This window comes from Toxorhynchites rutilus, chromosome 2, assembly GCF_029784135.1.
Source record: "Toxorhynchites rutilus septentrionalis strain SRP chromosome 2, ASM2978413v1, whole genome shotgun sequence".
In the NCBI taxonomy this organism is placed as follows: Eukaryota; Metazoa; Arthropoda; class Insecta; order Diptera; family Culicidae; genus Toxorhynchites; species Toxorhynchites rutilus.
The window spans coordinates 173,532,921-173,545,679 of record NC_073745.1 but is presented as its reverse complement, the minus strand read 5'-3'; the positions used below and the strand labels follow the sequence as shown (position 1 = coordinate 173,545,679).

Sequence of the window (12,759 nt, the reverse complement as noted above, 5' to 3'; positions counted from 1 at the left end):
TACTTCTAGACGCCTTGATTCAGGCATAGAAGAGCGTTGCGCTATTTGTTTACCAGTATTATATAAAAATGCGTGATGGAACATAGTTTAATTTTTTTTAAATCTATTGAGAAAGTTGATGGTGATTCATTCACATTGTCTATGTTGTTAGTTAAAATAACCTAAAATTAACCTTGTGAATCTCATTAACGGAAAACCAGATTTCTTCAGCGGGATCGATAAGTAAAAAGCGAGTGTAATGTAAGTATTCTTTTCATTATTTTGGTGTTGTTTTACTTTCATAATACGGAATCAATATTTAGTACAGTAGAACCTTGATTATACAAGGAATTGAATGGCAAGATCACCGTGGATAAAGTAATACGGGATGAAAATGGGTCTGAACAAAAAAAATATGAAAACTATGTTTTATCAATTCAGAAATCATGTCTGTAAGGTCGGGTACATCAGTGGTCGGATAATGTGGAAGCCTAGACAAAACAAAAGACTAAAAGTCTACCCTCTCACTGACAAAGTTCGGGAAAGTCTTTATAATAACTTGTATCCACCTGCATCTACATTTTATTGTGAAGGTTAGAGAAACTTTTTGTCAAACAAAGACTTCATGAGAGTGCATAGAAATAAAATAATACGAACTAAATAAGCTTTGTTGTTACAGCTGTGTTTTGTTTCTCGCTAAAACAAAAACAAAAACCCATTCATATGAAACACAGTAAACAAAATATATTTAAACTGTGGATAGTTTTACGATACTCCGTTGGGTATATCGAAAAACGAATAGTTAGCCTAGTAAACACACGACAATATAAATAGATTGTATAAAAGTTCGTTTCTAACTGACCATTCAAAGTAGCATTAGTAAAAAGTGTTCTCAGAAATGGAAAATGAATTTCTATAGTGTAATTTAGCTTACTTATTATATTTTATGTTTGTCTAGTAGTACCGCATCAGTTTAAATTATTTTTCATTGATGAGCAATCGGCTTTATTCCCATTTCCACTTCACGGTGAACACGAAATAAAGTGTATCCATGATGACAACGGTACAGTGTTGACATCTGGATACGAAATTAGTTTTCAACTAAAACTTATCATTATAATATAAAATTATCTTCAGATACAATATTTGTGAGAGATTATTTTACCACAAAATTTTCCATTCACATTGCACACTATTTTGAAACGGAGAAGGTCGTTTTCATTCATAATTTCCATTTGAAAGGAGTTCAGTCTGCTTGAAAACCCATAGTTAATTTTGACACTTCACTAACTCGTAAAACGTAGTTCAATGGCGTACCATTCATTCCGTTTTCACCGTGAAGTGGGAACGGGAATGAAGTCGAATATGTGGACAACTGAAAAGTCACGACTCAATATTGAAATCATTAATAATTGTCAAATATAACTTTTATCTGAAGTGCACCCGTGGCCGAGTGGTTAGCGTCTCACATTATCATGCCGGGTGTTCGGGTTCGATTCCCGTTCTGGCCGGAGGATTTTTCGTCAAAGAAATTTCCTTCGACTTGCACTGTGGTCACGCGTATTCTAGAGCTTGCCCCTCGGAATACATTCAAGGCGTGTTATTTGGCTTAAGAAATCTCAACTAAGTATTAATGAATGACGCTAGTTAATGCATATGTTGCGACGGCAAAAGTTCCACAGGGAACGTTAACGCCATTCAAGAAGAAGAACTTTTATCTGGATCGGGACAAAATTTATGAGAAAATTTACAAAAATCATAATTATCTAAATATTCTTTCCTGGCAGAGAACAAAGCAGGTACATATACAACAATTCTAAGCCAAAGCGATATAGCGATTCTCAAGTTTTCGTTAAAATTTGTAGGCTGTTTAAGAATGTTTAATTGTTTGGTTTTATTGCCGTTCATTCACTCAATAAAATTCTCTAAAAAAATGGTTTTTGTTGCTTACGTGTCCCGTTTTTAGTCCGGAACTATTCGGTCAGCCTATTCATAATATAATAAAAAAAATACAATGAACAAAATGAATAAAACTTGAACAAAATAATTCATTTAATTACTTGAGCTTGAGCTTGAGACTGTACAATTCGTAGTTGCTCTCCGTGACCTGAACTAACCAAATTGCACAAAGAACACACAGGATGACGCTTGGGACTAGCAAATCATTCTCGTTGTTAAATTTTCGGTCATTCAAGCTTTAAATGGTCAATAACGAAGTCGGCCACGTCCTTACAGTCACCAGGTAAAGGGAAGGAATGTGAGTATGATATTCGCCACCCGAAGGCCATAAGGGTCGCCTCTATAGCGTGGTTCGCTAGCGTTTATCATGGAAGGAGTAGTTGTTAGTGAGAATGGTTGAGAAAAATCAGGATTCACTGCCGTAAGTGATGTGATTCTAAAAACGAAAACTCCAACTATTCGGCTTAATGAGATTTGAAGAAAATATATAAAATATATTTTATCGGACATGCATTTCGTTATTCATCGTGCGTAGTACATATTTTTCCTGACCTGAGAAGGTCATAATAAAACTCCTTTAAAAACGCTCGATCTATATATTTTTATTCGGCATTATTTTTGGCAACCTGAGAAGGTCGCTAGGAAACCCTTTTAGTATTCCTCTTATCTACGATATATTCTTAACCTGAGAAGGTCATCGAAGAAATTCATCTAAACTCGCTAAAACTGACTATATATTTCGATGTTCGTCACTTGTATTATGTTATAAGGGATCGTAAAGCAAATGAATCTAAAAACTGAACATTTCGATTCTTATCGAAGCGTGCTACGCTCGCTAGCTAGTGGATATTGGTAATTATATAGAATATAAATATAACAACAAATAGTCGACAGAAATAGAAATGCAGCAACATCAATTGTTTTGCGATGAGTGGTTGCAGAAAGTATAAACACAAAACAAGCACTCCTACTCCTAATTCCGTTCAGTGTGAAAAAATATATGTGTCCGTTGCAAATCAAACGGAGTCAAATCGAGGGAAAAACCAACCACAAATGTAATACGGAATTTTTTTTTTTTTTTATCCAAAATATATATATTTTTATTAGGGCTCATATGGCGTCAACCTGACGGGGCCGGGAGTTCAATATTTAGACAATGTTTGCCTTATAAGTATGTTAGTAATATGTAACCGATTACTCGCGGTTGGCTCGAGGTTAGTATTACAAGTGTTTTCGTGATTGTGATGTTGCTGTCTTCAATGCTCTGTACGTGTGCCCGACACGGGTTACTTCCTATTGGGATGCAGCTGACCATTAATCAGCAACGCCCCCCTAGTCTGTACCCCATATCTAGCGTGGTGCGTCTTCTCGACTCGAGGAATCCAGGAAAGAATGGTCACTGCCCGGCGCAAACATCAGCTCGTGTAGAGTTGTCATGAGCGGTACAATCTTTGGCTCTTGTTGAATGATCAGTGGACTGCACAACCTTTGACCCGTGTATCTGTAAAGAGTGTGTGTATGTATTGCCGCGACTAAGTAAAAGTTTATAGATCGGATAGGAGGGATATGAAACCGGGACAGTTTATAGATCGGATAGGAGGGATATGAAACCGGGACAGCAGAAGATCAGGATCACGACTACCTAAGATATCCCGGACGGGGATATCCGATTGTCTGCCTTTTGCTCTCAGTGCTCTAGAGAGCTGAGAGCGAGCAGCATGGAACCGGATACACGACCAGACAATATGCTCGATGTCACGAAGATTGTTTGCTGCGAGCCCAATACGATAGAGATGCGCGTTTAGGTTGTAGTGATTGGACATAAGCCGAGATATCACGCGAATGAATTAACGACCTACATTCAATCCCTTAAACCAAGCTTTCGTCGAAACCTTAGTGATAATCGTGTGTAACCAGCGACCGAACTCATCGTCACTCCACATGCGCTGCCAACTAACGAGTTGGCCAACTTAATTCGTTATAAGCAATTTGCCTTTCAAAAACTGTGCCTTCTGAAGCGCCCACCTTAGCTAGCGAGTCCGCTTTCTCATTCCCCGGAATAGAGCAATGAGAGGGGACCCATGCCAAGGTAATCTTGAATACCTTGTTCCCTCTTATTGGTCGATTCCGGGGAATGAGAAAGCGGACTCATTGTTTTTGTTGTTGTTGAAATGTTTGCTCCGATATCAAGCTAATTAAACATGAAATTTGATATGAAAAAGATGAAAAAGTGAGAGAAGAAAACTGGATCCTGAAGAATCCTTTTATTTTAAGAAGATTGGTTATGATTTATATAAAATGATTTTTTTTTATCCATTCCAATGCTCAAGAAATAAAATTTTCTTTGAAGCTTCGTATAGTAATTGTATGGAGTTCATAAAACTGTACCTGTAGTTACTGTGAAACGATATTTGAGGGACGGTTTTATTTGGGCAAAACTTGAAGAGTCTCGCATTTATCGCTTCATATTCATAAAATCGCTGATGGATCGTCGTAAAACTGCGAATAGTTCGATACCTCAAAAATATACGGATTAGCATAAGATACGAGGTAAAATACCAAACAAAAATACCATAAACAACTTACTATAATTTTGTTTCAATACTCAAATGAGCACATTCAATGCCTGTCGCAGAAGTCCATGAGGTACATGAAACACGACTGAAAAACAGAAGAATTTCACTACACGCGCTGCGCGCTAACCGTATTGCATTCGGAAATGGAAGCAATACTGAATTGACTATGTAAGATGCCTGTCGCAGAAGTCCATGAGGTACATGAAACACGACTGAAAAACAGAAGAATTTCACTACACGCGCTGCGCGCTAACCGTATTGCATTCGGAAATGGAAGCAATACTGAATCGACTATGTAAGAAATAAGAGATCGATCCAAGGTCGAACGATAAATGTCAAGAAAAAATTGCTCAATAAATAGGTAGGTGGAGGGAGAGATAATATTTCTTCTTCTTCTGTAGGAGCATTGTACCACTGCGACCATTAGTTTGATCTATTGTAGTGCACTCCAGTTTGCTATGTATGCAGCAGTGTCAGTTCGTTCCATCACTCAGGGAATAAGTGATAGTCGCACCAGGACTTTGCATATCCCCCCACGAAGGTATGACTTCCTTTATGAAGTTCCTTGCCTGTTTTGGTTCAGCAGACCAAATCTCGTTTGGCATAAGAATGCCCTTTCCAAGAATTCGCAGTCTTCGCTGAATTAGTGTACTGCATTGACACAGTAAATGTTCCGAAGTCTCAGCTTCGAAATTGCAGAAACGACAGTTATCATCTGCCAGTTTTCCGATTTTTTTAAGGTGATACCTGCTTGGACAGTGTCCGGTCAATAGACCGGTTAATGTACTCAAATCTGCCTTATTCAAGCTGAGTAGGTTGCGTGTCATTCTGTTACAAGGTGTAATGAATAATTTGGATTGTCTTGGCGTTGATAGAGCCCTCCAGTTGGCTTCAATCATTGATATTTCCCAGGTTTTGAGCTCCGATTTCATGCACGATGTAGATAATCCACAAAATGGCTCAGACCCGACGAATTTAGTTGAAGATCCTAATCTTGCTAAGAGATCGGCTTTTTCATTACTTTCTATACCGCAGTGACCAGGCACCCAGTATAGGTTAACTTCGTTAGTAGCAGCTAGTTGTTTTAAGGATAAAATACATTCCCAAACTAGCTTTGACTGACATGTGTATGCTTTTACTGCATTAAGAGCTGCTTGGCTATCTGAGAAGATACAGATATTGGCATACCTGTATTTTCTAGTCAAACAAATATTTGTACATGTTAGATAGCTTGTATTTCTGCCTGTAAAACTGTAGGCAACTGTCCCATTGGAATTGGCATGTCGATTCCTGGTCCAGTAATACCAGCTCCCGTAGATTTACCGATTTTAGATCCATCGGTATAAAACAAGAGTGATCCTGGACGAGTTTTGGGACCACCTTCTTCCCATTCGTCGCGATTGAATTCAATCACTTTGAAGGGAACACTGATCTTTGTTTCCATCCAGTCTTCATTCAAGCTTACTATAGTGTTCAGTTGAAAATTTTTCAGGATTTGTAAATGCCCTTCTAGAAAATGTTTTATATGTTTCAGCCTAAGAGCACCTTTTTCCGCTTCAAGTTGCATAGATTGGTGCAAGGATAGAAGGTATAAAAGAGCATCTAGGGCTTTGGAAGGTGCGCTAGGCATTGCTCCAGTTATTGATAAGCATGCCAGACGTTGTAGTTTATCGAGCTTTTTCTGAGCTGATATTTGTGTAGTTTTAGGCCACCACACTAGCGAAGCATATACTACTACAACTCCAGAGAGCAGTCTGGGCTTTAGATATTGCATACTCCAGTTGGTCGTTCCAATTTAGTTTTTGGTCAAGCACGACACCTAAATATTTGGTTCGTTTTGAAAGCTCCAATTGTACACCTCCCAATCTAAGAGGTGGAATCTTATACTTTCTTTGTCTGGTTAATGGAATTATGACTGTTTTTGAAGGATTAACACTAAATTCTTCCAAGTTGCACCATAATATTTATCATTGTAAATTTATTTTACATAAAATGATCGAGAAAAAAAACTGGAAGAATCCAGTTTAAACTGAAACATTGGTAACGCTGAATACATCACCTGCATCACCCTTATTCACTAGCCACAACACAAATACACGGTTACCCAAGCAACTAGAAGTTCGTTTTTTTCTTAAGAACTGAACTTACAAGTTCACATATAGTTCGAATGGAGTTCCATGGAACTTTCTTGCTGATTAATAAGATATAACAACATCATATCGAACTTCAATCTCAATAAAGTACAGTACAGCATCTTTCAAAGAAACTTGAAAGTTCAATATTGGTTTCTCGTTCTACTTCTTTGGAACTTTGAAGTTAAAAAACAAGTATCGATTGTACTTGATTCGAACTTCAGAAAACGCAAACAGCAAGTTCCATTGAAAGTGCTTTTCGCACTTTTAATCAGCTTGAAAATTCATAATGAATCTATGTCAGAACTATTTTCCAACTTGAAAGTATTCTTTAAGTTCTGATGGGTACTTTATAACAACTTGATAGAATTAAAATAATGTAAGTTCGGTGTGAACTCTAAATGTTCTAGTTCAGAATTAGGTCACCAATTTTTTTCTAAGCAACTTTATTGTTTTCAAAACAAATGTTGTGCATACGTTCAAACATTACAGTGCTATTTTCAAGCTTTTTAAAAAAAATATGAAAAAGGAAAATGAATCGCATACTGGTAATATAAACAATTTCATGGCTTTTTCTCTATTCACATTCACGCTTTACTTTTTGTAAGAAATCAAGAACCGACTACGTCTAAAACCGGTCCGAACAAAAGGGAAACCGACGACGATATCCCGATGTACACATCTCCGTCCGATCAAGACAATTCCGATGATGATGCCAGCGAATATAACGACTCTTGGGAGACTGTTGACCATTTAACCTAAAGGTATACAGTTCAATACAGCAAACTGAACAGCAAAATTTGAATTTCATTACTTACCATATTTGATTTGAAGTTGTTATCCATCAGCTTCACTTCCAGATCAGCTAGATCTTGCTCATTTTCAATGGGATTAAAATGAAATGACGGTGGCTGCTCGTTGCTTGTCATACGGGAACTGAAATTTCGGATGGAGTCCAAGATGAACTCATTTTGGGTTGAAATATCCGCAACATGCTTTTCCAGCTGATTCAGCCGTGTAATTATCTGCTGAAGAAGTCCAATAAGCTCGTTTGATTCCTGATGGTTGGATCCAACAACAGTAACCGGCTCATCCACTGTTTGAGGAATGTTAGTGGATGTTGTATTTTCTTGTGGAGGTCGAGCTGTTGCTACCTGCGGGGAGATTTCTTGATGGAAGTTGGTTTCAGAGTTCGGCGTAATGACAACAGCTGGTGTGGCTTGGGATGATGCTGCTACTGGAAGGAAGATTTCATCACGTACGTTCATAGTCTGCGGGGTTGTTTGGTGGGTAGCAGGAAGCGTATTTTCCAGAACAAGCATTTTCTGGAAGTTGTTTTCCCGATTATTCGCCTTTCTCTTGCGACGTACCAGCTCTGTAACGTCAGAAGATGATTCCCCGGACAGCTCTTCCAATAAACGCTTCGCTTCGGCAAAGGATTTCATCGGGCTGCGCCTTACCGTGCACTTATATTTCAGCCACGACTTTTTCGGGCAGCTGTTTTCATCCCGAAGCAATCTCTCCTGCTCAGCGAGGTTTTACGCATTCGGCCAGAAAATGATTTTTCCGCTCTTGGTATTTTTCCGCTCTTGGGTCCATTTCTCCGGGACGACGGAAAGCTCCTTCCCGCCCTAAGCATTATCGGTTTCCACTACGATGAACGGCATGTCTGGATGAAAAAGGCATTCGATTATCAAGTTTCCCTTTTTTAAGTCAAATTTAAGTACATACTGGTGGTTGCCTGATGATTTTCGTAAATATCTTCACAATCGAACTCATCGAATAGAAATAAAAATTGAGTTTTATTAAATTATTATTTTCGTTTTTTTTCGATGAATAATATAACTTTTTTCTAATTTACATAATGCATATAATGAAAACGTTACGTTAAGGGCTTTTTACCATGTTCACAGATAAAAACGATCTCAACAGTTTACAAAATGAAGACATGTTATCATATCTGGCATCCTTGTGCTGTGTTTTTACATTTTACATGTGGAATGGAGTGGAATGAAACATCAAATCTGAAGCGATCATCGCACCGCACCGCACCGCGTTTACTATGTCCTCGGCCTTACACATAAGGGAACGAAAAATTAACAATGGAAAATTGTCTTTTAATTTAATATTCATCGATAATCATCCATGAAATTCGAGTAATTCAATTGGATTGAATTCATCGAGGTGGGCAACACATTTTCACAGTATTCACAAATATTTTCGACCGAATTTAATAGAAATCGACACTCGCAAGCGGAGCATAAACGAACATGTCCAGCTCGCTCCGTCGTTCCCGCATCTCCTCACAAAATAATTTATTTAATTACGTGACATAAACCCCATTGCTTCCTTAATCGTAAATATTTTTTTTATTTTTTTTATTATATCCTCGGGACATTTTCAATCCATCTGGATTCTATTCCACTAGTAAACATGAAAAATTTGCGCCTTGGGACCGGCAGATGGTGATAACCAGTCAAAGAACAAAACAGCAATAATCGAGCTTATTTGAGCGCAGATTGTTAGTGTGGCCAAACTTCTTCTTACGGAAGTTCGTTGCTCTTGGGTGCAGACGGGCGTAACACTAGCGACAGATCATTTTGTCGCAATTGAATTTCTGAGCCAGGATACGCAGAGAAGGTTCAATAATACCAACTCGCAGATGCAGCACTTGATGAAGGGTGGTTTCCTTCTGGATATTATAGTCGGACAGGGTGCGTCCATCTTCCAGCTGCTTTCCGGTGAAGATAATACGCTGCTGAACTGGTGGGATTCCTTCTTTGTCCTGGATCTTTTCCCTAACTCGATATTGTCCGATGGCTCGACCTAAAGTGTGATGGTCTTGACGAAAATCTGCGTCTTGGATCAGCTCTTTCACAACGTGTCTTAACTTAGAAGTGTTTCGACGAGAAAAAAAGGGTTGGAAATTATGTACTCATTCGTTGTCAGTGCTCATATAATTTCGAAAAAGCTGCACATTTTAACTTTGCGGCCGTATTAAATCTAGACATGTGTGTCGTACTGGACGGTATTATTTTAAAAATTAATGATACATAACATGTAAGGTTATGAAAGACAAACAAGATTTAATGACAGTAGAAGCCAGTAGAAGCCGGCGGATTATTCGTGGATGCGAATTCTATGGTCTTCTAGGACTTCCCGAAATTTGTCAGTTAGAGGTAGGCTTATGGGCCCTATTCCAGAAAACGAGACGAGCAATTCGTCTCGTCTCGGCTTCAGTCACTGTCGAGACGAGCAAAATATCCCATTCCAGTACACGAGTTTCATTGAAATGTTTTATTTGGTAGACTGGAGAGACTTCAGTCAGTTTTTCTCAGCCGGGTGACGTCTTTAGAGAACCCCCATTGAACCGACAGGAGCCAACATATTGGGTATCCCACTGACATTTTCCCTTTGTTTTCATATGAATTGGGTATCCCACTGACAGTTCTGCTTGAGATTTTGCTAACGATCCTAGCATCAATCATAGCACCTGGCTGGTTTTTCTCGGTATGATCAGTGATGTCAGATGAGACGACATGTTTTTGTTTTGAGAAAAACAACGAACAATTTTAAAATTGATCAATCGATACTCTTTTCTCAGTGCCAAAATATTAATAAAACATAACAAAAAGGAATAAGTTTCATAAATCTTTTGGTTTCATTGATATTTTTCCTCGAGCATATGGTTTCATCACTCAGACGTTTTGTTATTATGGATTTATTTGGGGCAATGTTTGTTCACCTAATCAACGATTTATCGAGAAAAGTTTTAAATTTATATATATATATATATATATATATATATATATATATATATATATATATATATATATATATATATATATATATATATATATATATATATATATATATATGTATTTCCAATAAAGTAGTTGTTTACTCATTACTCATTTTCGTTCAATATGTGAACATCCTTTTCGTGCCGTGTTAATATATTCAAAACAGTCATCTAGCATCCCTGAATATGAGTTCAATGTGTACATTTGGTTGTGTCGTTTAGAAGAGGCACATTTGAAAATCAGTAAAATCTAGCATTTACTGAATTGAATTTGATGGTTGCAGTTGAAAACATACATTGCTTATGCCTTATGACATACATACTAGTTCAGCCGTGAAACCATTTTTGAAGATAAAGGCGGAGCAGAGGAATACCGATGTTTCCAATCAACAAGGTGAACAAACACATCAAACAAACTAGACGATTCGACTGATTAATTGACGAGCACGGCCAAACGGTCGTCGAACCAGACGAGCTACTCGTCTGTTTTAAGTCGAGCTCGGCTTCTGGAATATGAAAACAAACGAGACGAGCGCTCGTCTGCTCGTTTCGTTTTCTGGAATAGGGCCCTATGTTCATTTGTTTTTATCTTCCGCATTATCTGGCCACTGGTGTACAAACTAAATTTATTGAATATGACCCGGCAAACTTCGTCCCGCCCAAAATTTAGTTTTCGTTTTCACATTCACGTTTTCTTACTAAACGCACGTTCATGGGTCCAATCTCAGAACTGGTCTTCTAGAAGGCGATCTGGCGTAGTGGTAACATCCATACCACTCACGCTCAAGATCACGAGTTCAATTCTCACTCCCGATATTCTTCCAAAAATGGAAGCAAAAGTGACGAACCAGCCAAAAGTGCTGAAAATCACTTATCTTCTAATATACCCTCTAAAATTACTTAAATTACTTCAAAGGCCCTAGTACTTTTACCAAAACTCATCATTATGATATCAGCTTATTTTCAGACACAATTCTCGTGCAAGATTTTTCATCCACTTGTAAATAACATGTTTCTCGGTTACATTGAATAAATGTTTGATAGATGGATCCATCATGAGTGTGTGTGAATCACTCTTAAAAATATATAGTACAGGTGGCAATCTTAAAAATATACTATTTTCGTACACAAAATACAATACAGTTGTGCAGGGGAACTTCGATATAACGTACCCTCGTTATAACGTACACCAAATTTTCACACATTTCCAAAGTGTGAACAAATTTTTTTTTGAATTTTTTTTTCTGAAAGAACAATGAATTATCTGTATTGTGGTGCTTAACCCTTTCGTTACGAGCGTCGTCTATAGACGACATCCGCGCGACGAGCTGTGTGTACGAGCGTCGTCTTTAGACGACATGAAATTCATACTGCTCTTCGATCACACCAGCGCGATGTGCATACTTTTAGGCGCAATGCTCCGTACAGGGGTAGCACTTCGGCGGAGCACACTGCCGTAATGAAAAGGTTAAACATGTTTGTTTCTTTATTCAATCACCAAATACAGCTGGTTTTATGATTTCTATGATTCTAAGTGAATCAAGCTTTAATCAACAATACGAAAGGAAACATCATGAGAAAGGCGGCTTCATCTTTCGATTGAATTTATTCATTAACTTTACTAAAACAGCAGCACAATAATGTATTATAGGCTACGTTTGTGAGTTCTTTATTATGCTCCGATATAACGTACAATTTTGAAAGTGAAATGTACGTTATATCGAAGTTACCCTGTATACGGTGCTGTGTATTCTATTCACTACGACATTGTACGTTGCAAACGTTTTGTCTTTTCTATACGCAAAACGTTTATCTTCGAATAAAGTTTGCTTCTGTACTGCTTTCATACACCGCTCCCCTAACCAACTTATCAATCAAACGGTCGCATCATGAACCAAGGAACTTGGTTCGTCTTGACTTCACCGTTTATTTTGGCGATGACCAAAGTACGTAGAATAAGAAGGTAGTCTCCTCCCTGTTTTGTTCCAGTAGTGGTAGGCAAACAAAAAAAGTAAAAAAAAATCGAGGGGTTGTGTCCGAGACACTACCGCTTAGAAGGTAGGACTACGCTTTTTTTTAAATTGTTGATGACTTGCGTGGTTTTGCAGAATCATTTCGAGAAGCAACGATTCTTTCTTGCCTTTGCGAGAACTATACACTAATTGGTCATATGTCGCAATTTGTTTCTTTATAGCAATGCACGCATTGCAATGAGTACTTAACGAGAGGCATCTTCCGTGCATCGCCATTTAACAAGGATCAAACACTCGTCTAACACACAGTTGCAGCGATAAAAATGAAACATCGCGAG

General features: G+C 38.0%; 1 protein-coding gene across 3 annotated transcripts in view; it reads left to right on the top strand.

Annotated features, from left to right (window-relative positions):
* The window catches only part of LOC129768003 (kinesin light chain-like), a 350,655-nt gene that overhangs the window by 18,622 nt on the left and 319,274 nt on the right, over nucleotides 1-12,759 (top strand). For 2 of the 3 annotated variants that reach the window (XM_055769351.1, XM_055769353.1), the window contains exon 1: nucleotides 11-240. The exons of the other annotated variant lie outside the window; for it this stretch is intronic. The gene's annotated coding sequence lies outside the window, so the exon portion shown is untranslated. Of the gene's footprint in view, nucleotides 1-10; nucleotides 241-12,759 lie in introns of those variants that run through there. 3 annotated transcript variants of the gene reach the window in all.